Source organism: Pezoporus wallicus, unplaced genomic scaffold (assembly GCF_028554395.1).
Source record: "Pezoporus wallicus isolate ANWC-B61680 ecotype Strahan unplaced genomic scaffold, APGP_CSIRO_Pwel_v1 contig_8436, whole genome shotgun sequence".
Taxonomy (NCBI): domain Eukaryota; kingdom Metazoa; phylum Chordata; class Aves; order Psittaciformes; family Psittacidae; genus Pezoporus; species Pezoporus wallicus.
Window position 1 is genome coordinate 42,337 of NW_026635161.1, and position 27,230 is coordinate 69,566.

Consider the following 27,230-nt stretch of genomic DNA (forward strand, 5'->3'; position numbering starts at 1 on the left):
TTGCAATTTAAATTCTCAGGAGCTAAAGTTGCAGCCAAGTGTCTGCTATGGAGCTAAGGGGAGGGAGGGGGAAGAAACCCTTTAGGTAATAAAACAATTTTTTATTACCTTTTGGGGGGGGTTTAGGTCTGTAAAAACGTGTCAAAACAAACTTTTCAAAAGGAGTTGCCTTTGTTTTAAACTTTCCAGGCTTAATCTGCAGAGAGACCCAGCTTTGCTTGATCTGTGCTTGATTTTGTTCCATCACAGTGGAGGTGTCACTGCTGCTGATACAGCTCCAGATGCTTGTTCTGCCCTACCTGTGAGCTCTGCCTTGTGTCCACAGTACTAGACCTCAGCCTTTGACTCGGATCTAGTCTGCTTCTTGTCTTATAAGTAATCCCCAAACTGTCTGCCTTGGCCGTGCCATGCCTAGGTGAGGATCTGCCTGGGGTTTAGGGAATGTCTGTGGTGTCTGAGGAGAAGCATTGAGACAGGGAGCTGGCAGTCACATGCTGTAGCAGGGGGAGTGTGTAAACTCAGTCTAAAGATAATTTATGGTTTCTAAAGCTGCTGCTGAGCAAAACTTTCCAAGGCTGGCTTCTGACCTAGCTATCATCAGTGCTAAAACTGAGAACAGTCATCCTAAAGTAGCATTTTCAGTTGTGTTGAGGGGAAGGAGGAAAATAGGCTACCTTCCTCCATAAACGTTTCATCTTCTGTAGCTCTGTGGCACATGTGCAGCGTCCTTCTTTCGGACTGGAATCAAGGGGTAGCTCCTCTGTTACCTGGACCTAGACTGCTTTAAACTTAGCTCACCCCTTAGGACTGTTTTAACCTTGGTTTAGTGTGTTGCAGGTTTTGACTGGGTTCATTGGAACAGCAGATGTGCTGTCAGGGTTATAATCGAGCCCTTCTCTGCTGTCTCGCTGCCGCAGTAGCACGCTGGCACCGGGAGGGAGAACTTTGGGTCACGCTGGGTTGAGCTGTTGGCAGCGGCACCCGCGTGTTGGCAGGAGCCTTCCCAGTGCGATGCTGGAGAGCAGAGGGAGATTTCTCCTTGTTTTTGCAAATTAGCAAATGAAACCCTAAATAAGTTGCTAAACTCAGTTTCCTTCTGTTGGGTTAAGAGGAGTGGCGTGCTTGGAAACCTTCGAAGTCTTAATTGGCCTGAGCGTGCTAAAAACACCTTCTTTCCACCCCAGGTACTGCCTGTATCTTTCCAATACGTTTGGCTCACTCACTGGCAAACCATTTTTATAACACTTGAGGAACTGTATAGCTGCAGAAAAACAGGATGTGTGCCCTGCCTTATATTTTGGATTCACTTTCCAAGTATTCTTCGGGGTTGCTAGAATAGAAAGCCCAGCCTCCTGCTGGGCAGAGTTCGAGCTCAGTGCTGGCAGGACAGGGAATGGCACTTGGGTGACTGATAGGTTGGGTTAACGACTCTGGGGTTTTGTTTGACCAAGGCAGGCTCCCCAGCCCTCCCCTCTTCCTGCTCAACGGATTTTCTCCTTGCAAAGGCCAAGTCTGCCAGTTCCTAATCAGGAGTGCTCTCTGAGGTCATGTTCAGATGCTGTCCTCCTTCCTCTCCCAGGCTGAGAAGAGTTTCTCATCTCTTTCTTGGGCTCATAATGGCAATTCCTCCTTCCCACAGAAAGCTTTGGAATTTTTTTGAAGTACAGCAGTGATACTAACTGTTTTCCAGGGGTTTCTGTATTTTTAGATGGTTGGTTTCTGTTCCTTGTGGCTTTGTCCATGTAATTCTGCATCTGATTTGGCATTTTAAAAATTATATATATATGTGTATACTTATTTTTGCATCGAAGTTTTCCTGTGAGCAGGGCTGCAGTAGCAGCAAAACCTCAAAAGTGGGGAAAGTCCCATCTGTGTTTCATTTTGGGGATTATAAACAAGCTCTCGTAGTGCTCAGAAGCCTGGGATGTGGCACATGTGAGGACTGGTTGGGCATGGAAGGGGATGGCAGAAGAGGGAGATGGAGGAGGAAGATGGAGAATTTCACTGTAACAGTCAGTTTGAGGTGGAAGTTTATCTGGAAAGACCTAGTGTGTTTTTTATTGTTTTTAAATAGTATTTCACTTCTTTTGAGCATAACCACACAGTCTGAGTTCCAGCGAAGGTAACCCCTTGGGTGTGCGCAGCAGGAAGGTTTCTGGCTCGGGGACTCTCCTCATCTGTTCTTTGTCCATTTTTTGTTCCTGGAATTTTTCTAACTTTCTCTCATTTTTATTCCATTTGTTATTTTATAGGGCAGGGAGTGACAAGTTAGTCCGGATCTTGCTGCGTGTTGTGATTTCTTGCTTTTAGGGTTTTGTGTTGAGAGCACTTCAGTTTTTACAGTTCCCCAAGGAAGTGATGTGCCGTTACTAAAAAGAAAACACTGACATACCACAGTTTAGACCTGGCTTGTGATTGCAGTAAGCTTTAAAGCGACAGTAAATTACTTGTTACCCTGGAACACCACAGCTGGAGGTGGTGTGATGGTTGTGATGCTGTTGATGGCAGTTATGCAGAAGAGCTCGGTGAGCCCTGGCCCGCCTGCCCACAGCCACCCTCGTCTACACACCTTGTTAATGCCATGCCTGGGTAAATGCGGTCCCAGGGTGGGTGTCTTGTCACCCAGAGCCCATACAGATGTCTGGAGGTTGTGAGTACATGGAGCCTTTTGGACAGGGGGAGCAAGAAGATGGAGGAATGATCTTACCATAGGGAGCATGCCTTTTGTGGAGCACTTACGACAGTGTAGCCCACAGTGAGTTGTGCAGTTTGGTTTCAGAGTATTCCTCATTGTACAAGCGAAGTCCCCCACGCAGTACTTCTTCTTCCCTCTCCCACGTTTGGCAGCCCTGAGGCAGCACCAGGATGTGCTGGGGGACACAGGTAGTGCCGGGGTCTCACCTCCCACCTGGCTACTGGAGCCCCTCTCTTCCTCAGGTGTGCTGGGGCATGCATCAGCTCTGGGTCTTGTTTCCTCAGGAAACCAGGCTAAAAATACACGAGAAATGTGATGGAAACGTTGCACATCGTCGGTCCTAAGCAGCCTCTGTTCAGCTTCTCCCCGAGTTACTTACGTACATCCTCCGAGGCTTGTATTCAGTGCAGGCACTTGCTGGGTGTTTCTCATTCTCTATGTTCCTTTCACTGTAAATGTACCTTTTAGAAGTCTGTCTCTTAAACAACCCCCTCCAAACCTTTACACCAAAATTTGGTTTCCTTTTTGGTGATAAGAGAACATCCAAATCAACAGGAGCTTTCTATGGAGAAAATAAAGCTGCAATTGGAGTCAGAAGAGTGAATATAGAGGCCATTAACAGCTTATCTTTTAATGAAAGTGATGCACTTTTTCTCATGGCTTGCAGGCAGTAGAATATTCATCGAATACCAGGTTGGAAGGGATTTTGTTCTTCAATTTGAGCATCACAGGGAGGAAATGACTGGGGTGCAGCTGGGCTCTGCCACACATTGCCTGCATGAGAGGGTACAGTGCTTAATATTCATCAGTCCGTTTTGTAGACACAGAGCTGCACGAGGCTGTAGGTGTGTTATCAGTTGTGCTTAGAGCATTTCACCTCTGTGGTGTTTGATAATGTGAGAAACTCCAGCCATGCTCATGGAGCTGAATGTGAGGAGGAGAATGATGCTGAGCATCCGTGTGGGAGCATCTCCTCCTCCTTGTCCCTGGTGCTTCACTCTGGTGCCTGAAGATGCATGGAATGAAATGAAGGATTTCAAGTCTGTCTAGTGTCTGACAATCACATTTACAGGCACTTAAATTCTTAAAATAGTCCATTTAAATCAAATTGGGTTAAATAGCCCTTGGGTTGCTGGTATGCTGCTGTGGTGTTCCTGTGCTGGGCAGAGGTTTCGTGATAGCTCTGCAGTGGCTGCCTGTGGGTGGGATGCTGGGGGCCCTTCATGTGGGGGGGAAACAGTAGCCCATCTGGCAGAATCTGCATTCCAGTGCTTTGTTTTGTCTCTTCCAGTGGCTCAGCATAACCAGGGAAAGAGTCCAAGGCTTTAGGTGTATTTTATTTAAAAATACAAATAACCTGAAGTGGTTGTATGCAGTCAAGAAGTTGGGGTCTTAAATAGGACACAGCCTTGGGTGTCGCTGTCTGCTCGTCCCTGCCTTGTCCATCGTCACTTTGGGACGTCAGTGTTGGGGAAGGAGTGCTCCTGTGCCATGGGACTAGAAACCTAAACTGGGATCATGTAAAGGTGCAAAAAGAAATGGGTCAGTGGAAACTGGTCTCAGCCAGATTTGCATGAAGAAAGTTGACTTCTGTGGCTGTTAGAAAAGCTTCCGTTTAAAAATATATTTATTTCTTCAAGATACTAATTGAAAAAAATTACTTGAAATATGGATGTGTTCCCTTCTAAAGAGCTTTAAAATATCACACTGAAATAATAGACAAATTGAAGCTGAAACATTGCATTTTTTTCCACAAATGTGGATGGGCTCCAGGACCATAAAAAGAGCTTGGAAAGGCTGTAAAACACATGTTAAACAATTTTTTACTTGAGGCACCTCTAGAAATATTTCTTTTCAAATAAATCAAATATTCAACTTGAAAAATAATATATTATTTTTAAAGACTTTGGTAATTAGAAGCAGAATGTTTCTTCCATAGCAGATGCGTGTTAAAGCGATACAATGGCATAGTAAAATAAATTCTAACTCTAAACCGGTGATCGTATTTACGGATGTTCCTTTCAAAAGCAAATATTTGACTTCACTGGCATAATCAACTCCTCTGTTTTGGATGCTTGGATGCTTTTATTTAATATTTGCTATGGTATGTATTCTAAATCAGAATCAGAAAAGAAAACGAATGTGAGATTTAAAATTTTTGGAAAAAACATTTTTTTTCCAATTTTTTTCCCTTTTTTTTTTTTTTTTTTAAATACAGGCTATGTTGCTTTAGGATCTTTAACTCCTAGTCTGATCAGAGAACCTTAATATAAGCCTTAAATTAGTTTGTGAATTAAGCACCCTTGTTTTTTTTTGTACAGGAAGTAAAACTGTCATTACTGATACGTATTTAGAGAAGAGATTCAGAGCAGCCCTGCAGAGAAGGACTTGGGGGTGTTGGTGGATGAGAAAGTGAACATGAGCCGGCTTCAGTGTGCGCTCGCAGCCCAGAAAGCCAGCAGTATGCTGGGCTGCATCAAAAGGAGCGTGACCAGCAGGTCGAAGGAGGTGATCCTGCCCCTCTACTCTGCTCTCGTGAGACCTCACCTGGAGCATTGTGTGCAGTTCTGGTGTCCTCAACAAAAAAAGGACATGGAACTGTTGGAACAAGTCCAGAGGAGGCCACGAGGATGATCAGGGGCTGGAGCACCTCCTGTATGAAGACAGGGTGAGAGAGTTGGGGCTGCTCAGTCTGGAGAAGAGAAGCTGCGTGGAGACCTCATAGCAGCTTCCAGTATCTGAAGGGGACCTATAGGGATGCTGGGGAGGGACTCTTCATTAGGGACTGTAGTGATAGGACAGGGGATGATGGGTTCAAAGTTAAACAGGGGAAGTTTAGATTGGATGTAAGGAGGAAGTTCTTTACTGTGAGGGTGGTGAGGCACTGGAATGGGTTGCCCAGGGAGGTTGTGAATGCTCCATCCCTGGCAGTGTTCAAGGCCAGGTTGGACAGAGCCTTGGGTGCCATGGTTTAGTGTGAGGTGTCCCTGCCCATGGCAGGGGGTTGGAACTGGATGATCTTAAGGTCCTTTCCAACCCTAACTGTTCTATGATTCTATGATATTAAATACACAATTTAAAAATTTAAATTATTTTTAAATGTATTTAAGCTTAGCGTGGCTTGAAAAGGAGGATAGGCTGTGGGTCTCAGCATAGGCTGTATTAATGCACCTCAAATGTTGGAGCAGTGAGCATTCTCAGATTTTTCTGAGTCTAGATGCATCTTTTTAAGTTGCAGAGGGTTTTGAAGAGAGTTTCTCCTAAGTGGAGATTGATTCAAGCTGCATAAATGCCAGTGATATGTCATGTGTTAAGCGTGTATTATTTTCAGTTTTACAGAGGAGTAAATTTTGATATTTAAACTTTCCCAAATGTCAACTGTTTCTGCACAAAATAATACTGCCTTGAGCACTCCTAGTTTCATCTCAGGCAGTAGGTGCATGTTGCTGTTCCACTGGGTACCCTCATGTGTTCAAAGGTGGGAGACCTCGTGGGAGTTGACAAGAAGAGTTCTTCCTTCTGCCCACCTCAGAACAGAGGTAGTAGGAGAGGATGTAGCCAGGGAGTGTGAAAACGAGCTCTCGAAGGTGGATGTGTGTGTGCAAGAGTCGTCCTCCTGTATGAGACACCGGCACAGACCCCAAAGCGGGCAGGCAGGAGGTATCTCAGAGCACTTGCAGCCATCCAACATAGCACTGTGCTCAATGCTGACAATTCAGGATGATTTATGAAAACATTAGCGTTTTCAGTAATTCCAGTTTCCGTCTGAAAATAGGAAGCCAGCCTTGTGAAAATGCTGCCCCCGGCTTTCTAATGCGTGGTGTGGTCTGTGTAAGTGTCCAGCTATGTCAGTACTGAAATGTGGATGGCATGTATCCCCGCTCTTGAGATGGGCCCAGTGCAGTGTGAAATCACCTGGGTGCCAGTTCTGTTATCGGGTGGTGCAGTAAATGTTCTTATGGGAAACAAATACAATGTTCAGTTAATTCAGCAAGCAAACTTAAAATGTTTTTGCTATCATCGTCAGCTTTCTCTGAAGAAGAGGCCACTCTTGTTGGACCAGCATTTGTCTTCAAAGCTGCTCCGTGGGCCATGTGGTAGGGAGGGAGTTGAATATTAATTTAATCTCTTTTGGAGCTCTGACTGCAAACCTGACTATGTTTCCCTCTGAGGTTTTATTGAACAGAAACATCGTTGGTGTGTTGGACTTACCTGAACCTTTCTTTGGTTTGTTTGCTATTTGAAGAGGGCAAGGCCAGAATTCATTGGTCTCAGTGTGTCCATAGCATGTTGCTGCTTCTGTTTCATAGACATGAACAACTTCAAAGCCTCTGTGGAAGTACTGGTGCACGGCAAGTGAGACTTCAGGATGATCCAGAAATAATGGATGAATCAAAGGGCTGATGTAGAGCCCATTGTGTTTGCATAGCAGGCACAGGAACACTGGGCTCATCTTGGCACCCTTACAACAGAGCAGTCCCCATTCCTGATGCTGTTTGGGAGCCTCTTCTCCCTTCTGTCTTCCCCTCCTTCCCTATTTCCAGTTCCCAGCTGCTAAAGAGTGGCCCAACTTATGTCCTTGGGTTTTAAAAAGCTTTCTTACACAATAAATGTCTTGTAATTACGAGGATTATTTGCTGTCTTCCTTGATGCAGTGTCTCTGTGGTTAAACCAGCCCGTGCTACACGGGGTCATAACATGAGAAGCACAGAAAACTTCCCAGAAGTTCAGCTTTATTTTTTTAAAAATACAATTTCTAGGAAAAGTCCTTGGTGGAATGTGTGCTACCACCACGTTAGGGGATGTGGTGCTGCCAGAAAGGCCAGCATACTACGAGCCTTGGTCTGTACCCCTAACTGTGCTCTCTCCAGACCCACGGCTGACTACGTCTGTCAGTATAGGATGTGTGATCATCACACAGCTCATCAGGCTGGTGTCCCACCACAGACAAAGCTCACATCTACCCTCGATGTCGGGTTCTGCCAGGGTTGTGGGCAGGAGAAGGAGCTGCCTTTGAAGGTGCTGCTCAGCACTTTGCAGAGGTCCTGATTCCTGATGTGGCTGCTGGAGCACCACTGCGAAGGCAGCAGGAGGTGTGCTCCCTGTGCAGACTGCCCCGTGTCCCACAGGAATGTGTCGCACTGGGAATTTCTGTGTGTACTAGTCCTGCAACAGAAAAAAATGCAGCCTGAGTATTCGTGAGGGCTGGTGACTTTCAGTGGTTTTCCTAGGCCTCAGCGGAACTTCGCCGACTTAATCTTTAATGAAAATGCAGAAAACAGCATACAACATACAGGCTTTATATAGTAACCAGACCAACCAGTTCAGTTGTCCCACCTCCCTGGGAGGAATTGCTAAGGAGCTTGTTGATCTAGATGATTTTAAGGTGTAAATGTGGCTGACATTTTACACATGAAAGCTTGCTTTTTAACCAAAAGATACTCAAGGATCCACACCCAGCAAGGAGGGCAGCTTCAAGACCTGTCAGAGAATTGTTCACAAACAGGCTGTTTCTTTGGACAGAGAGTTAATTTTTCTGATGGCTTCTTTCTGAACTGTTTGGTCTTTGGGAGTGATGCTAGGAAAAAAAAAATGCTGTACATTCTCTTATGGATGGGGAGTGTTACATGCTTGCACTTCAGCAGCAGGTGCTTTTATTCCGAGAGGCATCCCCTCTGTCTTAAAGGGGAGAGTTGAAGGACTCTAAAAGCAGGGTGATGGTTTCCACTTCCCACGGTCCACAGGCAGCTGTGGGTGGTGAATTGAGGCTGCTGGGAGGAGGGATTGGAAGACATGGTGAGAATGGGCAGCGTCTGGTCAGAGTTGGTTTGTTCTTAGTGGAGACCCTTCTGTTTGCTTCCAGAGCATGTTAATCCCAGCAGCAACTGGAGGGTCATGGAGTTGTGTCGGCGTCAGCTGAAGGGAGGCACCTGGATCACAGCTACAAGGGAGTAGGGAGCAGGGCTCTCTGTCCTGTGCTCCCACCCTCTGTCCTATTTGCAGGAACAGATGTTGTTAAAAGCCCCAGACCTTTCATGTAAAGCTTGGTTTCAAAGTTGCAGTTGAAAAGGCACCAAATTAGTGTATGGCTTTTTCCTTCTATTTATTCGTCAAAGCTATGCTGTTTTATAGCCTTGATGTGGTGGATCTTGGAACACTGTATGCCATTCCCTTGTTTACAGAGGCTGGACCTGATGAGCATCGTGTTTGGTCTGCTGTGGCTCTGTATTACTTTAGCTTTCAGTAGCTGGGTCCAAACATATGAGCAATTACAGAAACTTCCCCAAACCACTTGGTTCCTCAGATTGCATTGAAAGTGTGAGACTGCTGGAGCTGACAGCTGCAAAGGGACCAGCTTTTAAGATAACTTCCTAAAGAGCTGTTTATAAATGTTGGGTTATTATACTGGGGAAAATTGGGTAAAAATCCAAAATGGTCACCAAAAAAAAGAAGGCAAAGTGGTCAGATCTTAGAGACTGTAGAAAAACTCCTTGTCAGGGAGGTACAGTTATGGCGTTTAGAAAAACTGCCTGGGGAATACAGTCACGTACTGTAGAAGAATTACAGTCATCTATCTATAGCTTTAGAGTGCTAAAACACAGTGGAGCAGTTCTGTGTGTGATGAACTTCCCCGCAACTTAGTGCGGACGTGATTTGAGTCAGCTTTCCAGGCCCATGGGAACTGGTACATGTGGTTGGTCCTGTCCTGAAGCACCTTTCTTGCTCTACTACCCTCTGGCTGCAGCGAGGCACTTACTGGCTTAGCCCCCAGATCTGGGGCTCGTCTCAGCCGATGCTCGCCGAGCCTCTCCTCGTTGGAAGGCGCGATCCCGGCAGGCTCCCTCGAGGAGGAGCTGGAAGAGGCTCCAGGAAAGGCACATGAGCGGGGCAGCCGGCCAGCTCGCGCCTCTGCGCTGGAGCACGTCAGCCGGGCCTGGTGGGCGCGGGGAGATGGGGTCTGTCCTTGGTGTGTCTGCGGTGCCCTTTACCTTCGGGCTTTGCTGCTCCTCCGCCGGGCTGCGGGAGACGTGTGTTTGCGGGCAGCTCGTGTTGGAGCTGAAGCCTGTCTCGCCTCCCCTCGCAGAGCAGGACCGACCAGGCGCGTATGGGGCGAGGTGGTCACAGCCTTCCCTTCCAGCTCCCTCCAGGAAACCAGACGGGAGGAATTTTTCACATCTGGCAGCAGCGATGCTTTTTTTTTTTTTTTAATTTATTTTATTTATGTCTTTTCAAGGCAGAACAGCCTCTCGGTGATCTTAATCCGAGAGGAGCAGACTCAGTCCTACCTACCCCAGCGTCGCGTGATGTGCCGAGGGCCTGACTAACCGCGCTGGGTGGATGCAGCCCTGCCCTCACCACCCGGCTCTCCCCTCCCCTCCTCCATGCCTATCTCTGCTTCCTGACTCATTTCATCTGTTCCAACAAGTTTCTGGTCCTGGGCAGCAGCTCTTCCCTGGGGCTGGTGCTGGGAGTGAATGGTGGCGATGCCTTTGGGCTTTGAGGAATGCTTGTTTAATTCAGGTTTTGATCTGCTTAAACATTGAGTATGGAAATAGATTTATTGGGGTGGAGGTAGTGAAGATCTTTGCATATTGTAATTTCTGTTACTGGTCTTAGTCTTCTCTAAATATATTAAATATCATATTCCACGTGGGCTCCTTCTGCTACAGTGCTGGCTTAAACACTTCTCATGAGCTGTGCTGGCACAGCCGCTTGTGGGCTCGTCAGAGTTGGATTAGAGATAGGAAATTTTATTTTTATTCTAAGAAAAACAGGAACTTTTTGTGTCTGGCTGTGTTTGTGTCCAGCTGAAGGAGTTCCTGAATCTGATTTGCAAGCATGGCAGGTTAGTGAAAAGGGTGGAATAACCTGACGTGGTAATGGTTTTGAGCAAAACCTTGGGTGTGCTGGGGCGTGCTGGCACTGTGCAAGGAGGAGTTAAAAGCTAAGAGTTGATTAAAAGGGGTCTTGAAAGCTGGTGCAGTCATTAAACACCGGCTGTGGTTTGCCAAGGCCTTGGCCGTGTGCTGTTGAATAACCCACTTCGTGCTCATTTGAGACCAAAGCTCCACACCTTAAGATTGGTGCCTGAATGTGAAAGCCCGGGCAGTCACCGGTGGGTCCCAGTTTGTGCCTTGCCCCTGGTGGGGTGACCTGTGTGCTGTCGGGGCTGTCTGCTTGCGGCTGCGTGACGCTTTCTGCATGCATGGCTGCTGCCTGCGATCTGCAGGGACATGCTCTGGCAATTAGCTGGGCTTTTTCTTCTATACTTAAAAACACCTTATAGGGAAAATGAATCAAATTGAGTCTGAGCTTCTGGAGATGCAGTGACAGAAATAGCAAACGTTTTTATTGTGAGCTCGCTGGCAAGCGCGAGACAGCTCTGCCTTCAGTTTAAAGGGATGTTTTTTCCCCCTCCCCTGCGTACAAATACTTCTCAAATTTAATCCTATTTGGGCAGTGGGGATTATTTCTTGAGATGAGCCCTGGGTTTTGAAGGCATGTCTGTGTTTTACTGCTCCTCAGACAAGCCGGGGTAGTGTTACAGCTCAGGGGAAGAGCAGCGTGTCCCGGTGGAGATGGAGCCCGTGTGTGTGTGATGGGAAGGCTGGGAAACGGGACCTGTGGGAGAAGGGGCCGAGCACAGCGCACCCCCTCCTCTCCCAGCCCTGCTCGCTTCCTTCTCCGACTGTTGCAGGCTCTTCGTGTGTATTCTCCGTGGGCATTAACTCGTCCCCGAGCCGCGGCGCCGTGCACGCACTGATTTGGTAAGCTTCCTTGCACCTGCCTGATGCACTTTACAGCCTCGGCCTCACTAAACTGTTTGTCATTCAGGGGGGACAATGTCCCCTTGTGCGCTGGGCTCCCAGCAGGGAGGGGGCACGGCCCTGCTGGCGGATGGGCTTCCCATGTGAAATGAGATGGGAAAACAAATTGCTTCCAGACCCTCATTTCACACAGGCAGGAGCCGCGATCCTGCCGGAGCTGTGTTAGCAGCCTGGTTGTCATTCACGTTTTCCTTATCTAGGTTAAATATAAAAAGGATATAAATGTAGGTGAAGAAAACATGGGTGAGGAAAAGAGCTTTTGAAGACCTCCTAAGGCTCTGTTGGCATGCTGCCTCCTGGAGATCAGCTGCTGGTTTTGGTGGTGCTCACAAAACAGGCGTTGAGCAGATCCAACACAGAGGGTGCATAAAGATCCCTGCGAGCACACAGGAGCTTTCTGGTCACGTTAGCAGAAAAATAACTTGGTTCTTGTTCAAGGTTTCTTGTCTGGCAAAACTTCCTGCATAGTGTCCTTCTTGCAAGGACCTCTTATGCTTGTGAATGCCATGAAACCTTGCATGTGACTGGTTTTGTAAGAATAGCTTTGTGTTGTGAGTGTGCCTGGGAAACATTTGACTGTAGAAGAATCCGGTCTTTTTCCCATGTTGGGTGGGTATATCTTGAAGAAGACACAGCAACACACAACAACTTTCTTCTGATGATAATTAAACAGAAATACAATTCAAAATTTTAAACGAATATGGGAATTAAAGTTCAGCTGTGGTAATATAAAAGGGTAAAGTACAGCCTCACCTGAATTGTCTGTACCTTTGTAAAGCACTGGTACTCCCATATGCTGTTTCAAAGCTGATAAGATAAAAAGCTTAATGTTACGTAGCACAAACTTGCAGGTTTTGGGTAGTTTCAACATGATGATGGATAATGTTGTATTTCGGAAAATGGTGATTTTGCTACTATATTCTACTGGTTTGTGACACTTGCTCTTTGGATTCACTTTATTGTGCTCAGAGAGAGGGACCTGATCTTCACTTCTTGTCATGTGTCTGCAAATGTTGCAGACCCAGCAGTTAAAATGTGAGTGGAATTTTAGAATGACTCATGAGTCTGTTAGCCATTTCTGACTTGTCCTAGGTAAAGGAACAGAACTCAGCTTGGCTGCCTGTTGGGAAGGAGTGGGGAGAGAAGTATTTCCATTTCCTTGGTTGTGCTCTAATTCCCAGGCTTGCAGCATGTTCAGTACTGCGTTGCTTTAATATTACAATATTTCATCAGCGGCAACTGCAGCATCAGCAGAGTAGATGATAGCGTTCATAAACCATGTAGACGAGGCCCTCAGTGGCATGGGCTAATGGTGGCCTTGGCAGTGCTGGGGAACGGTTGGACTTGATGAGCTTAAAGGTCCTTTCCAACTTTGTTGATTCTATGACTCTATGATCCTGTTTGTGGCTGGCAGCCCCTGGAAGCACAGTGTGGGAGCAGCAGGCTTGGAATCTCCATTCATGTCCTCATCCCTGCCTGGGTGGCAGCAGGAGGTGAGTGAGGGGATGTGAACCCAGGACAAGCAGAGGTTGAGTTGCCAGCAGAGCAAATGATGGGCAGCAGAGAGAGGGACTACAGGGGGTGGTGATGGGGTGCAAGGCTGTAGAGGTTCTGCAGTGCATTTCCATGCAGAGAGCTAATACCTTGGTCCTCCTGCAGCCCACTGGATGACGCTGGTGCTGGAAGCCCAAACCGGTGAGGGTAATGTCGTTAGCAAAGTGTTACTTTCTTATCATCTGTGTTTACTCTAAGTCGTCTTGTGTTGTTAACTGGGAGAGGGGAGAGTCCCCTGCATGGTTCCTGCAGGCTGAGCTGGTGTTCTGGTTGAGGGTTGCCCATGATGGGCTTTGTGCTGAGCTCAAGGTTGGGCTCTTGACTCTTGAGTTGAAAGGGGCGAGTCTGAGACAGCTTTGCCCCGTTAGGACACAGGTGGGTTTGTGCCAGGGCTCTGTGACAATAGCTGTGCCATCAAGTCCCTGGTGTAGGTTGTTGCTGAGAACAGGGGTCTGTGGTTGCCAGCCTGGTGCTTTGCTGTGCTGCAAGCTGCCAGCCAGTGACTGACAGCCCAGCACCCGGCTGAGTCCTGCTGTGCACCGTGCCGGCTGCACGGGGCTGCGGGGTCCTGTCAGTGCCTCCGTGCTGGTTCTCAGGAAGCCTCAGGTGAAAACCCTCCTGCTTCGGTTCGGTGTCTGCTCGGTACAGAGGTCACTGTGCTCCCCTGGCCGTGGTCGCTGGGCTGGGGTCTCCAAGAGGACCTCATAAAGCACTGTGTTCAGTTCTGGGCCCCTCACTGCAGGAGAGACATTGAGGTGCTGGAGCAGGGCCAGAGAAGGGCACCAGAGCTGGTGCAGAGCCTGGTGCACAAGTGTGATGGGGAACAGCTGAGAGAACTGGGGGGTTCAGTCTGGAGAAGAGAATGCTCAGGGGGTACCTGATCGCTCCTTACAACTGCCTGAGAGGAGGTTGTAGTGAGGTGGGGCGGTCTCTGCTCCCAAGGAACAAGGGATAGGACAAAGAGGAAACGGCCTCATTAGATGGAGCTGAGGAACAATTCCTTCTCCAGAGGGTGCTCAGGCATTGGAACAGGCTGCCCAGGGCAGGGCTGCAGTCACCGTCCCTGCAGTGTTCACACACCGTGGAGACGAGGCCTCAGTGCCCTGGGTTGGTGGTGGCCTTGGCAGTGCTGGGGAGCGGTTGGACTGGGTGAGCTTAAAGGGCTCTCCCAATCTGATCAATTCTGTGATTCTCCTTCATGCCCCCTACTCTCACATTTCCCTCCTCCTCCCATCCTCGCACCATGCCGCTGCCCAGGCTGCCCAAGTGCTTTACAGCTTTCCAACTTCTACCAAAAAGGCTTCCCTGCCTAAATGCCTTCTTGCCTGTCTTCAGTGTGTGCTGAGGCTTTAGTGAAAACATCGCTCAGCAGATTCCACCCAACATGAATCAACTCTGTGCACATCGTGGGTGAAGGCAAGTGGCTGTAGGTGGCTTGCAGGAACCCCTGTGTGAAGCCCTGTTTTCCTCTTCCCTGGTGAGGTTCTGCAAAGAGTGCTGACCACAGATGATGCCGGATTTCATGTCGGAAGGCTGAAAAGTGCACGTTGCTCCGGTCACTTTGGGATTTCCTCTGCATGAGTGGTGTTAAGTTGTGAACAAAGCTTTGACAGAAGCTGTGTGTCTGTACGGAGGGGAGTGGTGCCCTCTGAGCCAAGTGCTGGGATGCTACAAAGGTGTGGATGTGCGGATAACAACCCAAATGCTTGGTGTCCCTCTGAAGAGCTTGGGGACTCTTCAGCCTTGGTGGTACTGAGTGAACATGGGGGTGGGTAGTGATGAGGTGGTGCTGAGCTGGTTCTGTTGTGCTGATGTCTTGGGCATCATCTCTTCACACAGGGTTAAAACAGCTCTACAGCTTGTCTGAGTGTGCAACAGCACTAGCACAGACTGTCGAACAGTGTCAAGAGGCCAAGCAAAAGGGGAAAGCTCCCCACCTGCCCGAGAGGGGTGAGGATGGTCGTGTTCTGTGTGCCAAGTTCTGTCTCAGTTTGCTGCACAGGAGCAATGGAGGGTGTGGAGCCGCTCCTGGTGGTGGCCGTGGTGGATTAAGCTGAATGTGTTTTGTCAAGTGCCTGCCTACATGGTCTGGTGATCAAAAAGCCCCTTGCTCAGGGCTCCACAGAGCCTAGCTTTGAGGGACCGGCTGCTTCGAGATGTAGCCAAGAACCTGCCAGGCCACTCCTGGTGTGGAATTCAGGCCCCCTCTTCTCATCAAGGGGAGTTCTGGGCTGGCTACATTGCTGTTCTGTTAGTAATGTATTTGGTACTTCATAGAGTTGGGTTATTGCGCTCATTGCAGTGCCTGGCACGGAGGGTACGTCTTTAGAGAAGATGGGGTTAGGCTGAGGGGGATATGGATCTGCTCTGCAGCAGTACCAGTGTGGAGGAGGCTGGCAGGAGCTCTCAGCTCTATGTGGCTTTCTTGATCCGGAGTAGAGGAAGGGAGGGAGGGAAAGAAAATGCACATCTTGCTGCTTGCTTTGCTCTTCCCGGCAGACTCCAGTTCCTGGGTATCCAGGCAGAGGTGGGTCTGCAGGGGCACTGCTGAGGCTGTACTAGGGGGTTTCTCAGGTATTAAACTGCAAAAGGGGGAAGCCACATGTCCTTATGCTCAGTGACGGCAGGGAGTGGGTTCAGAAAGCCCTTCTGACCCAGGAGTTATCCTGGTGCCAGCTCTGGAGCGAGCAGTGCGGGGCTGAGCACAGGGAGAGGGCTGCAGGGAGAGGATGTGGCAAATACAATGTTGGGAAAGATGAGAAAAGGAGTGGGTGGCCATGAGAAGGAAGAGGAGGAGACAACCCAGACGATGAAGGAAAACAGGATCTTCTGTAAGAGATGGGAATACTGGAAGGAAGCCAGGAAGGAAGCCTGAGAAAATGGAGAGAGCACTAAGAAGGCTGGGGTTGCTCTGATAATTCCAGCAGGTATTCCTGGCATTCAGCTCCCAGAATGTGTGAAACCCAGTTTGAAAGCTGGTGACATGCATTATATGATTTGAATATGTTTGTTTTTTTTTTTGAGGTAAACTTTAATTATCTTAACATTTGTTTGGGGTTTTGTTCCAAATGGGATTTGGTGTGTGCTGTTGGAGGGAGAAGGGAGCTGACCTCAGGTAGGGCTTAGGGTGTCAGTGAGGCTGGGAGAAATCACCTATTTTGGTTTCTCTGGGCTGAACAATTTAATGTATTTTACTGTGGATTCTGATGGGGAACTCCCCCTGCCACAAGAAAAATGTCATTTTTGGAGCTGGTGCCTCTCCATGTGGGCAGAACGGCCCCAGACGTGCTTGAACTCCCTCCTGCTCCCACCTCGGCCCTGGGAGCCGCACAGATCCCTGTCTCCCACTACAGCGCGGTGAGTAGGGCTGGGAGAGGAGAAGCAGCTCCTGCTCCAGCACCGCAACCCATTGGTGAGTAAAAATAGCTCAGCTGCTGGCGTCAGTGCCAGGCCTCGCATCTGGCTTCCCCACGCAGCCCAGACAGGGTCTGCTGGAGGACACATGGTGCCTTCCTTCCCCCAGCACCCTCACAGCCCGCCCGGCTCTGGGAAACACCTTTGTGCTGGGGGCTCTCTGCGATTCCTCTAATGGAGGAATCACTGCTCCTGCTTGGTAACCCCATCTTAATGAACTGGGAAGGGATCTTTGAGCTGAGCCGAAGGTGTCTCTGTGCCCCACAGTGGGAGGTTTGGTTTGGAGCATTTTGTGCAGTTAGGAAGAAGGTTTGAGCACCTGAATGAGCGTGTGGAGCGTGTCCTGCTCTCCTGTGGCGCAGTTTTGACTGAGTAGGTGTTTAAAAACAGTTTTTATGAAGACGGCTGTTTCCAGCATCGTGATTTCTTTTTTTAGCCTTGCCTTTTTCAGCGCTGAAGCTACTGAAAACAGAGAGGTACCTAACGACGGCAGGGATGCTCTCTTGGTAGACACAGAAGGAAAGCGATGCAGCCTGACAAAGCTGCCTTGCAGATTGCATGGTGTGCTTGTGTCTGCTCACCTGTGTGACAGAGTGGACGCTGAACGTGTTACATCCCTTTATAAGAGATTACATTACCAGGGCTCCACGGGGTGTTGCAAACCTGCTCAATCAGGTGGGCTCGTGGTGTGGGATGGCCTGAGCTCCATCCCTGGGTCTGTTCCCAGTGGCCATCGCTGCTCCCTGCCCCAAACCCAGGCTGCCTTCCCCATTGGATCAGGGATTCAGCCAGTCTCACATGTGCCAGGAGTAATAATTCACACAAAAACCCACTGTGGATGTTTTCTGCTTTGATGGCAGGCTGTGATCAGTGCTGGCTTACTGGTAGGAGCTTGCTCTGCGCTCCATTGAAAACCTGCAGAGGATTTCTCTTCCTGTGCCACTGATGAGCCTGATGGCTGCCTGCTACCCAGCAGATGTTTCTTCCATTTGCAGCTCATAATTCCTAATCCTTCTCATGAGAAACATAATGGGGCTTCAGGATCCGGTGAGCCCAGGCAAGCTCCTCTTCACAGATCTTCGTAGATTCTGTGACTCTGAATCACGCTGTCCCCAAAGCTCTGGAGGATCCTGTCTTCCTTCCCAGTGGAAGGTGAGCAGGAGAGCTGATCCAGTGCCATGTGATGTGTCAGTGCTGTAGGGAGACTGAGAATCACAGAATCAAAGAATGGTTTGTGTTGGAAGCGACCTTAAAGCTCCTCCAGCTCCAACCCCTGCCACGGGCAGGGACCCCTTCCACTGGAGCAGCTTGCTCCAAGCCCCTGTGTCCAACCTGGCCTTGAACACTGCCAGGGATGGGGCAGCCACAGCTTCTCTGGGCACCCTGTGCCAGCGCCTCAGCACCCTCACAGAGAACAACTTTACATCCAACCTATTTAATTGAACCCATCACCTCTTATCCTGTCATTACAGCCCCTGATGAATAGTCCCTCTCTGGCATCCTTGTAGCCCCCTTCAGAGTCTGAATCCTTCATTCAATGGCCTTGGCTCTCTTTACATCTCACTGCGTCAAGTCTGAGCTGATGAGCAGTTTTGGGAACTAAGAACTAGCTTAGGAGATGTGTGAGGTTTTGCAGTAATGCTGATGTTGCTTCAACGTTGAAACTGGGCCGAGGGTGTTACAAACCTACCCTGCTTCCAAAATTAACCCTGAGGAGGTTTGTGTGTGCATAAGGAGGAGGGAGCAGAACCATCCTGGGCACCCGGGTGCAGCTCTGCCTGTTTTAGGCCAGTGCATGCTTTCAGAGGAGACACCAACAGACCTAGAAACCTGGCAGCAAACGTCGCTGCTGTAACCTGGGGATTTTCCTCACTTCGATTAAAGTAGAAGGTACATTGAAGCTTTTTTTTGTTGTAGTAACAGGAAAAATATTTTCAAATAACTGACAGTTTTGTTTTCAAATTACTTGTTTTGAAGTGTGTATTTTTTTTCTTTTTCTGAGGAATTCAAAACAGTTAGCAACATCCCTTCTGTAATTACTGCTCTGCTGGAGATTCTGTGGATTTAACATATACAAGGGTGGGAATGGCTTTAACCTGCCAGAGGGGAGACTGAGATGAGCTCTTAGGCAGAAGTTGTTCCCTGTGAGGGTGCCCAGAGAAGCTGTGGCTGCCCCATCCCTGGCAGTGTTCAAGGGCAGCCTGGACACAGGGGCTTGGAGCAAGCTGCCCTAGTGGAAGGGGTCCCTGCCCGTGGCAGGGGTTGGAGCTGGGTGAGTTTTAAGGTCCTTTCCAACAAACCTATTCTATGTTTATCTATGCACAGTGTATGCTCGTGTGCTTTAATCTGGAAATGCTAGTCTGTTGTTTCTGAAATCTTCAAGTGCCACAGTTATACTTCTATCATAAAAACTGTTTGAAGCATTTACTCAGTAGAGCTTAAATGAGCCTGTCCAGTGAATGTGTAGCTTGGGGGTCTTCAGAGGTGCGGGTGGGCTCAAGGAGGAGTAAGGAGGTTATTTCTCCTTAGGGCGCACTGTTTAGGGCACTGTAGATTTCAGATTTGATCCTTTAGTGCTTTTCACTTCAATGCTCCTCATAATTGAGTGCTGCCATGATCCCATAATGTGGAGTTATTGTTTCTAAGCACTGGTCACGCCAGGAGTTGAGGGTAAGGGAGGGTTTCTGTGCCCCTCCAGGCATTGTTCTGGTGCACTTGTGCGCGAAAATGGCTGGTGTTGGAGGAGGGACAGGACAACCTTCCACCTTATCTTGCAGAATTTAGATCAAATATAGCTGTTATGTGAGCAAAGCCCAAACTGGTCGTTAGTCTGATGTCATCTCATCCTGGGTCTGAACTCCTGAGCACAAGAACAAGGGTAGGAAAGCCAGCAGCCACTCTGTTGGTGGCGTGTTGGTGGGTGCTTTTCAGGCTTTTGGGACTGCTTTTCCAGAACTGAGACACCTTGGCAAATACCAGATCTACAGAGGTACTTCATGATAGGTTCTGCAAGTCTTTTTTAAGCACTTAATATACTTCTTGCTTGAATTTCTCCCTGCCCCTTAACTAAGCGAGTCTTAAGTAACCAAGCCTAGTCAGGCTCCTGCCTAGGGAGTGTCTAGGTACTGTCCTTTCCCAGTGCCCGTGTTCCTTAAAGGAGGCTACTCCAGCTGCAGTGTTTGCAGGTAGTTGGTTTTATTTTAAGAAATGAAATTTTATTCCATAGAAATAAAATCTCTTTGCTTAAAATTGTTTTCTGCTACTGGTTTAATATTGTCTTAAATTATTTAAGGTATAGTCATGGTAAGGAAATAAACTTGTATGGTTGAGGGCTGTGATCTAGAGAGTTAATCTCTCTTCGCTTTGACGAAGCTCTGTGCAGCATGTAGAGCATTATCTTTCATTTCAGTCATTGATTAGCAGCTCCCAAACCTCCTCTACAGCCTGTGAATCTTGAATTTTGAATAACAGAATTTATAGCTTATAGTCAGAGGGGCGTAATTTAGCCTGAAGTGCTTTATGTTTTCTTTCTTTGGTCAGTCAGCTTGAAAATTTACCTGTCTGTGATGAAAAAAAAACAGTTGTGCACCTTGCATGAGCTGGGGTTTAATTTACTTTAATTCACTGTTGAGCATGCAGAGGTTGGTTCTTGCACTGGGGAGCTGGCAGGGGTTGCCCAGCTCTTGTGGTTGCTGGATTCCTGGGGTGCTCTGTGGGCTCTAAGGTGCTGCTCTTCTTAGTCTTTGTATTTCTGCTGCAGCCCCGTGATTGTGGCTGTTCTGAGATGCAGAACTTACAGGCTTGTCCTGGCCTTTTCCTTCCTGCTGGTTTAATGTGTTCTGCCTGGTTAGTGTTGGCCATGCTGGCTAATGGAGGCGGCTGCACCAACCAGACCAAAGCACTAAAATCTTCTCTTCACAGCTCATGGTGTTCTGCTTTTTCATCTCCTCTCCTGCGTCTTAATTTATGGCCAGTGTTACCCAGCACGGGGATCATCTTGGGGAGATGACGGTTCTGTAAGAAGGATCCAGCTTTTGGCTGGGAAGTGACAATGGGAGCAGAAGCGGTATGGTCGTGCTTTGTCACTTGCTCTGAGTTGCTTAAACAGTTTCAGTATTTAAACTTGAAAGAGCACACATTAATTGAAGTAATGCTTTGGAGTTGCTCTCTAGATGGGAAGGCAGCTTTGTGGTACACGTTCCTAGTCTGGGTGTAAGGACAGCACGCTTGTCTCAAACACAGACCCGTGTGCTGGCTCACATTCAGGAGCTGGTTGAAGCTTTAACGTGTCCTTTCAGCAGCAGAAGCTTTACAATTGCACTCCAGAATAACTTCTTGAAACTGTGGGCTTTGGGGAGGTGCAGTTGTGGCGTGTTGTTGTTCGTCTGCTTTTTCTTGTTAAAGTGCTCATAATCTGGTACTCCTGATCCTGGTTTTATGCATTTAAGTGGCATCAGCTTTTTATAATTGCTTCCATCTGAAAATAAACAGCAATTTCTTGGGTAGAGGTAAAATACTGATTTCAGGAGAGCGGGAATCTGTCAGTAAACAACCCAATTCAGCTTCAAAGCCTTTTCAGCTGAAACGCATTGTTCATCCTTTGAGCCGTTCTGCCTCGCACCCTAATAAAAGTGGAAATGGGGCGTGGGGGATGGGGCCGCAGCAGAAAACAAGCTGAGAAGTGGAGATCAAAAGGACAAACAGAAGCAGAAGGCAGCGAAAGGGAGGCGCAAAGAGTCACAGCTGAGCGTGCGAAGCCGGGGAGTGATGGAGGAGAGAAAACAGCTATTAGAAAAGGCAAAGAACAATGGGGTGAACCTAGCACGGGTTTAGCTTTCATTTCGGTTTGACAAAGCTGCCTTCCACCAGCGTAACTCCGCGGAAGCTGTGGCCTTAATTCATCTTGCTGCTTGCTGGGGCGCTGGCTGGAAACGCACTTGGGCACAGAAGCTGCCCCTTGCCAAGAGTACGAATCCCTCCGTGGATGGACCCATTCGTGATGGTGGTGGTGTGCTCCCACTTCATACTGTGGGAAAGCGTTTCCCAGCTTGAGTTGTTCCCCGTCGATGCGAGTCGGAGTCGAGGGGAGTGTGGGAAGGAATTGCTGCTTAAAGAGTCACTCAAACTGTGTCTTACGAAGCCTGAACGTGCTCCCCCAGCGCGCTCACAGCTTCTCCAGCTGATTAAACCAGTTCTCAAACGCTGGCAGCTTGCGTGCAAGCCCAGCTTTGTTAGCAAAGCCTCAAGGCTTTCAGTGCGAGTCTTTATTGTGACAAATAATTTATACGGGATTAAGAATGAGGAATATTATTTCTGTAGAGCCAGCACTATGGGTTGCTTAGGCCAGCACCAGGTCCATGGCATGGCACCCGGAGCCCCTGGCACGCGCGACGTGCAGGCTCAGTCTTGCCTTCCCTGGCTTAGTGGTGGAAGCTGCTTATTCCCTCATACATCTGCCTCACCCCGCTCAGAGCTGCACATTTTGGGGGGGCAGAACTACAGCAGCCCTTGTTCCTGGGTTGCCCCTGGGCTGGGGGGGCTCCCTGGGGAAGGAATGGAGTTTATGCAGCACTTGAGGAGGTGACTGCGCAGCCTCCACCGGTTACCTGCAGCAACTGGGCTTCGAGAGGTTTTCACTTGGGGGCTGAGGGCTGTGCTGCTGGGGAGGCTGCTGCCAGGCGTTGTCAGCCAGGAGAAGCCTTCCCTTTGGCCACAGGAGTTTCTAGACCTCAGTTGGATTGCGAAAATAACAGCCGGGCAGGTCAATGCAGTTGTATCCTGCTCCTCCCTTACAGCCCGTGTTTGCTTTCCTTTGTCTGGGGCTCGTCTTGCTCCAACTTGCCTCTGTCAGCCTTGCTGGATGCGGCTTTGCCGAGCGAGCGCTTCTGTGTGAGCTGCTCTCTACCTGGGCCCTTAATTAAAAGGAGGAGAGATGTATTCCAAAAATACTTGGCTTTCTCGTCTGACACGGAGCGTGTTGCGAGGCTTGCTGAGCTGGTGTTTGAGAGAGGAAGCAAGCGGAGCATTCAGCTGACATAGCATCTGAATAGCCGTTTGGGGCCCAGGGAGCGATAGTTCAGGAGGGGGCAGGGAAAGTGAAATGGATGCTGAAATCCTGAATCTGCTTCTTAAATTTCCTCTCTCCCTGGAGAGGGAGGGAGCAAAGTTCAGCGTTGTGTGTTTGGCTTGGCTCCCCGTTACCTGCTGCCTCCTCCTTGGCTGTGCGCTTGTGGCACGGATAAAGGCTTCGAGGGGGGATTATGGTGTGAGAAAGTACTTTCTTCCTTCAGCAACATTTGCTTGTTTGTGGTTGAATCGCATTAAAAACAATAATCCAGCATTATTGAAGGAGTGGGCGAATAGCTGCATCGACTACCATGGTAACTTCCAAAGGGCTTCACCCAGAACTGTCAGAGCTAGGGTTTTAGTGCTATAGTGACTTTTAATGTAGAATAGTTTCCAGGCCATTTCATTATTTTGCCTCCTTGTTTAAAAGCAAAACAACACAAAACCCTGCTTCTTCTGAGCTACCTTTTTGTTGATGGACCTGAATACAGCTGTATGGTGGGGCCCCATGCCAAATACCGTACTGGTGCTTGTGTCTAAGGAGCATACATGGTGCAAACCACAGTGGCTGCGTGCTGCACATCAGGCAGCCCAGTACACAGAGTCCCACTGGTGCAGTCTTGGTGGAAAGCAGCTCAGTGCTGGATCCATCCCATGTCAAGAGAGCTCCTGTCCTCCACAGCACTCCTGTGATGCCCATTGCTTTTTGCAGGGTATCCCAGTCCTCCCAGCAGTGTGGCAGGGTCTTGGCTGTGGGGCACCTGCATGGCCTCAGCCCTGCGTGTCTCTGATGGGAGCTGTCGCCTCCCACCAAAGCATGGCAATAGCATGCAGTGTGCGGAGCTGCCCTGGCACGTGAAGATCCCATGCAAACCATGCCCTGCTCAGCTGTCCTTACTTCTGCTGCCTTATAGCATGACAGCAGGAAGAAAGTACAGGGAGAGTGCTCAGGCATCGCTGGTGGGGTGGCTTTGTGGCAGCCTCCGTGAATGGGACTGGCATAGCAGTTCCTGGGCCTTCCACTCAGGTGGTGTCTCTGGGTGTGATGGGAACTCCTAGAGCTTCGTTTCAGTTGTTTCTGTGCTATGTGACATTGGGTTCGAGGTGGGGTTGGCTGTAATTGCACTTGCAGGCTTCTGTGTGAGGAAGGCCTGGTCCTGTCCCTGACAGCTTCCTCTGCAGCACCACCCATCTTAGCTTTGCTCAGCATCCCCACAGAGTTCAAAATGGTTTCATTCTGAATAATTCATCTCCCAGAGAGAGAAAGCGAAGCCGTGAAGAGGAGCGGGAGCCATTGGTGAGGGCAGTGCTGTGGCAGGGCAGGAGCAGGCAGCAGCGTGGGTCCCCCCATGGCCTCGCAGCGCTTTGTTGCTCCCGGCATTCTCCGACGAACAAAAGCTGCGGGTCCAGGGCAGAGGCTCCCGTGGGAGCCCTCCTGCCTCCTGACCCGCTGCCCTGCCCTCTTGGCCCCTCTTTGTCTCCCTGCAGGCTGCCCCTGGCCCCGTGCTCCCTGCCTGTGAGCAGCGGGCAGTGCCTGCGATGGGCTGCGGTGATGGTCCGTGTCATGGGCGGGTGGCCGCAGCGGGACGCGGCTTCTGCATTCACGGTGGTGAGCTTTAGGAAAGAGTTCCAAAATGGAGGCAGCTCTCCCCATCCTACGGCATGGGTATGTGCTGCCCTACTTCTCGCCGGGCTCAGACAGCCCTTTCTGAAGCTGTACAAAGAGGTTTGAATGCATTAGTTTACATGGAATTAATCTCCAGATTCCAAACATGCTTTCTAGCCGGTTTGGCCTTATTTTCCTGCAAAAGGAGGCCAGCTCTGTGTTGTAGGTAGTGCCTGTTGTGAGCAGGAGTTGAGCGGGAGCGGTGGGAGCCTAGCACAGGCACCATATTCAGCCTATTAACAGGAATTTTTTGGCTCGTGGACAAAACAAATTGAAAAATCTCATTCTTTGTGTACCACATCAGCAGTGGCGGAAAAGCAGAGCAAGGTTGCGGCGTGATCCTTCTGGTACCCATGGGGGCCCTTCACAAGGGATCCTGGGTCCGATGTTTTCCGTAGGAAAATAATAAAGAGTTAAAATGTGCCTCAAATGATTGTTTGAAAATCGGGAGCACAGGGAGTTCTGGAAGAATGTCATTTCAAAGGGAGGTCAGGAAGAATGGGTGCACTGAACCACAGCGAGGTGCTCCTGCAACAGGTTGGTCCGACATTCCCGGTGCTCCTTTGCTGCCGGAGCGGTGCCATCCAGGCAGGATGCTGGAGCGCTCCTCTGTTTTTTCGGGTAGCCTGTCATCCCTCAGAACAGAACAGTTGTGTGGGGGTGGGGAGCGTCGTATTCAAAAGTGGGTGAAGTGGAAGCCAGCCAAAATCCTGCAAATTTATAAGGAACAGCAAACACTGATTTCTTTGAGGAAAGGTCGGTGCGTTTGCCTGCAAGCTCAGCCCTGGTAGGAGTGTGTGAGGAAATGGAAACTGAGCTCCACTATGCAGGGCTTTTTTCATGATCTAGCCAGGCAGAGGCACACAGAGATGCTTATTTTGGGAGGTGGTGGAGTGTTTCTGTAATAATTTCATCAAATTTCGGTTCACATAGAGCATCTGTAAGAGTAGCACACCCACAGCTTCATCTAGTGTGTTCTGTTTGTTGGAAACAAAATGCCTTCCTTTGAGTTTGGAAGTGGTTTCACCCAGAAGAGTGTGTGCTGCATGTATTTTCCCTCCCTGTTTTGTATCCTAAACCTGCCAGGTCCTCACTGCTCATTGCGTTGATGTGCACAAGGTGTTTCTGACCAAGTGATACCTGTGCTGGTGGCAGACTGTGTGGAAGCCTGTGCTGGACCACAGTGGGCAGAGCTGGGAGGCACACTGACTGCAGGCAGAGTAGGGAAATCACTAGGAAATGAACTGAGATTGCTCTCTAAAGGAAAGGGTTGGAACGAATGCTGGGCTATCCCTGCGGGGTCCTCGCAGTGCACCTGGTAGCCTGCTGGATAGCGAATAACTCACTTCAGGAAGATTTCATTTTGGTCTGACAATTTTTTCCCCCTGTTGACACTGAACATGTAGGAGCATGTAGTGTTTGAAACACAATATGCAAAACACTGTATTAGTAACTGACTCCATAACATTCCTGCGTTGCTGCCTACAGCGTGCTGATTTTATAAGCTCCTCACATGAGCTGGCAAAGGGAGGACGTGGAAGCGGTGAGCTGGAGTCACAAGAGAGCACCAGAGATTGCCTTTAACTATTTACACTTCTGGAGGCCTCCAGCACCCACCAGAGTCTGGGGAGGAATTTGGCCTTTCCAAAAGGAGGATGATAACAGCCTCCTGCAGCTCCAGCTGATGTGTTTCTGGAACAAGGACAGGGTATTTCCTATCAGCGCCGTGTGTGTGCATGGTCTGGTCAGGCTGTACCTCCCGAAGGCCACAGGCGTAGGAGAAGCAAGGGCTGGGGCGTGTGAAGTCACCATGAAGTATGAGGAGGTATCAGTGTTTGGCTGCTTGCCTGTGGGCAAGCAGAAACTGGACTTATCTGCAGCAGATAAGCAATAGCAAGAAAACACGGTGGTTGTGCTCCACCGTGTACAGGAGCCTGGGTTCTCTGTAAACAAGTTCTTCAGCAAAAATGTCTGCTTTCAGACAGCTGGCAAGGAAACAGAGAAGCCAGGTAGTGTGAAGGCATTTTGGCTGGAGAACCGGGTTCTCAGTTGGCCATCATGGCCTCAAAAGGAGATGCTGCAACAAATCGCTCTGCCGCTTTAAAATGAATGTCAAAACCCACATTCAGCTCAGCAGCGGTGCTGGACTAGAACACAGCCCGCTTGCTACAGAGATGAAGAAAAAACCACCAAAATAGAACATTTCATCACTGCTCACGGGGCGGCAAGAGCTGAGCACAGCACGTTGCTGAGAGCGATTGCAATAGTGGAACAGGAAGTCTCCTCCCCCTCCCCGGGCTCCGTGCAGAGCACTGATCAAAAGGATGTAAAGCTTGTTTACAAGATGTATGCAAAATATAGTTGGGAAGAAAAATAAGGGCTTTACAGACCAGGCTGCGCTAAGAATACGTGACGTCACGTTAATATGGGTTGTAGCCAGTGACCCAAAGTCGTCGTAACACTGAGGAGCTAACCAAGAAGGTGCCTTTCTCTGTAGGACTGCATCCAGTGAGCTGCTGGAAATACACGCTGAGAAAGCTTCCTGTGTGCCTGTGGAGGAAAGCCACGTTGACACCAAACCTTACTAGTGAAGCCTCGTGTCCGTCCCCAACTTCAGGACCTGGTGGTGGTTAGGATAACCCTAACCCTGATGCTTTAAGGTGGGAAAGAAAACAAGAGTTTGGCATTTGAAAGCTTATGGTGGGATTGAAACTGCTTCAGAGTCTGGAGCAAAATGGCAAAGGTGTCGTTAGACCAGTGATGGATTGTGTTCGTGCCTATAGAAACAAGTCACTTCTGCAGTGATGATAAAGTTGCATTACAGCCTTGCTCACCTTCCTCTGCTTCTGAGAGAGAGGCACTTTCTGACCTCTCAGTGAGTCTTAAAGCTTAATCCATTGTTTGCAAAGCTCTTTAAGATCCTTGTTTGGGAGCACTAGAATCTGGAGGATTAAAAACAATTTATTTCTGTGTATCTTGTATAATGTGCATCTCAGAGCCTTTCCAG

The 27,230-nt window shown here is 49.0% G+C and overlaps 1 protein-coding gene across 3 annotated transcripts in view; it reads left to right on the top strand.

Moving 5' to 3' along the window:
* The window catches only part of ANKRD11 (ankyrin repeat domain containing 11), a 145,920-nt gene that overhangs the window by 36,223 nt on the left and 82,467 nt on the right, over window positions 1–27,230 (top strand). The window contains exon 1 of one of the 3 annotated variants that reach the window (XM_057409746.1): window positions 26,864–26,883. The exons of the other annotated variants lie outside the window; for them this stretch is intronic. The gene's annotated coding sequence lies outside the window, so the exon portion shown is untranslated. Of the gene's footprint in view, window positions 1–26,863; window positions 26,884–27,230 lie in introns of those variants that run through there. 3 annotated transcript variants of the gene reach the window in all.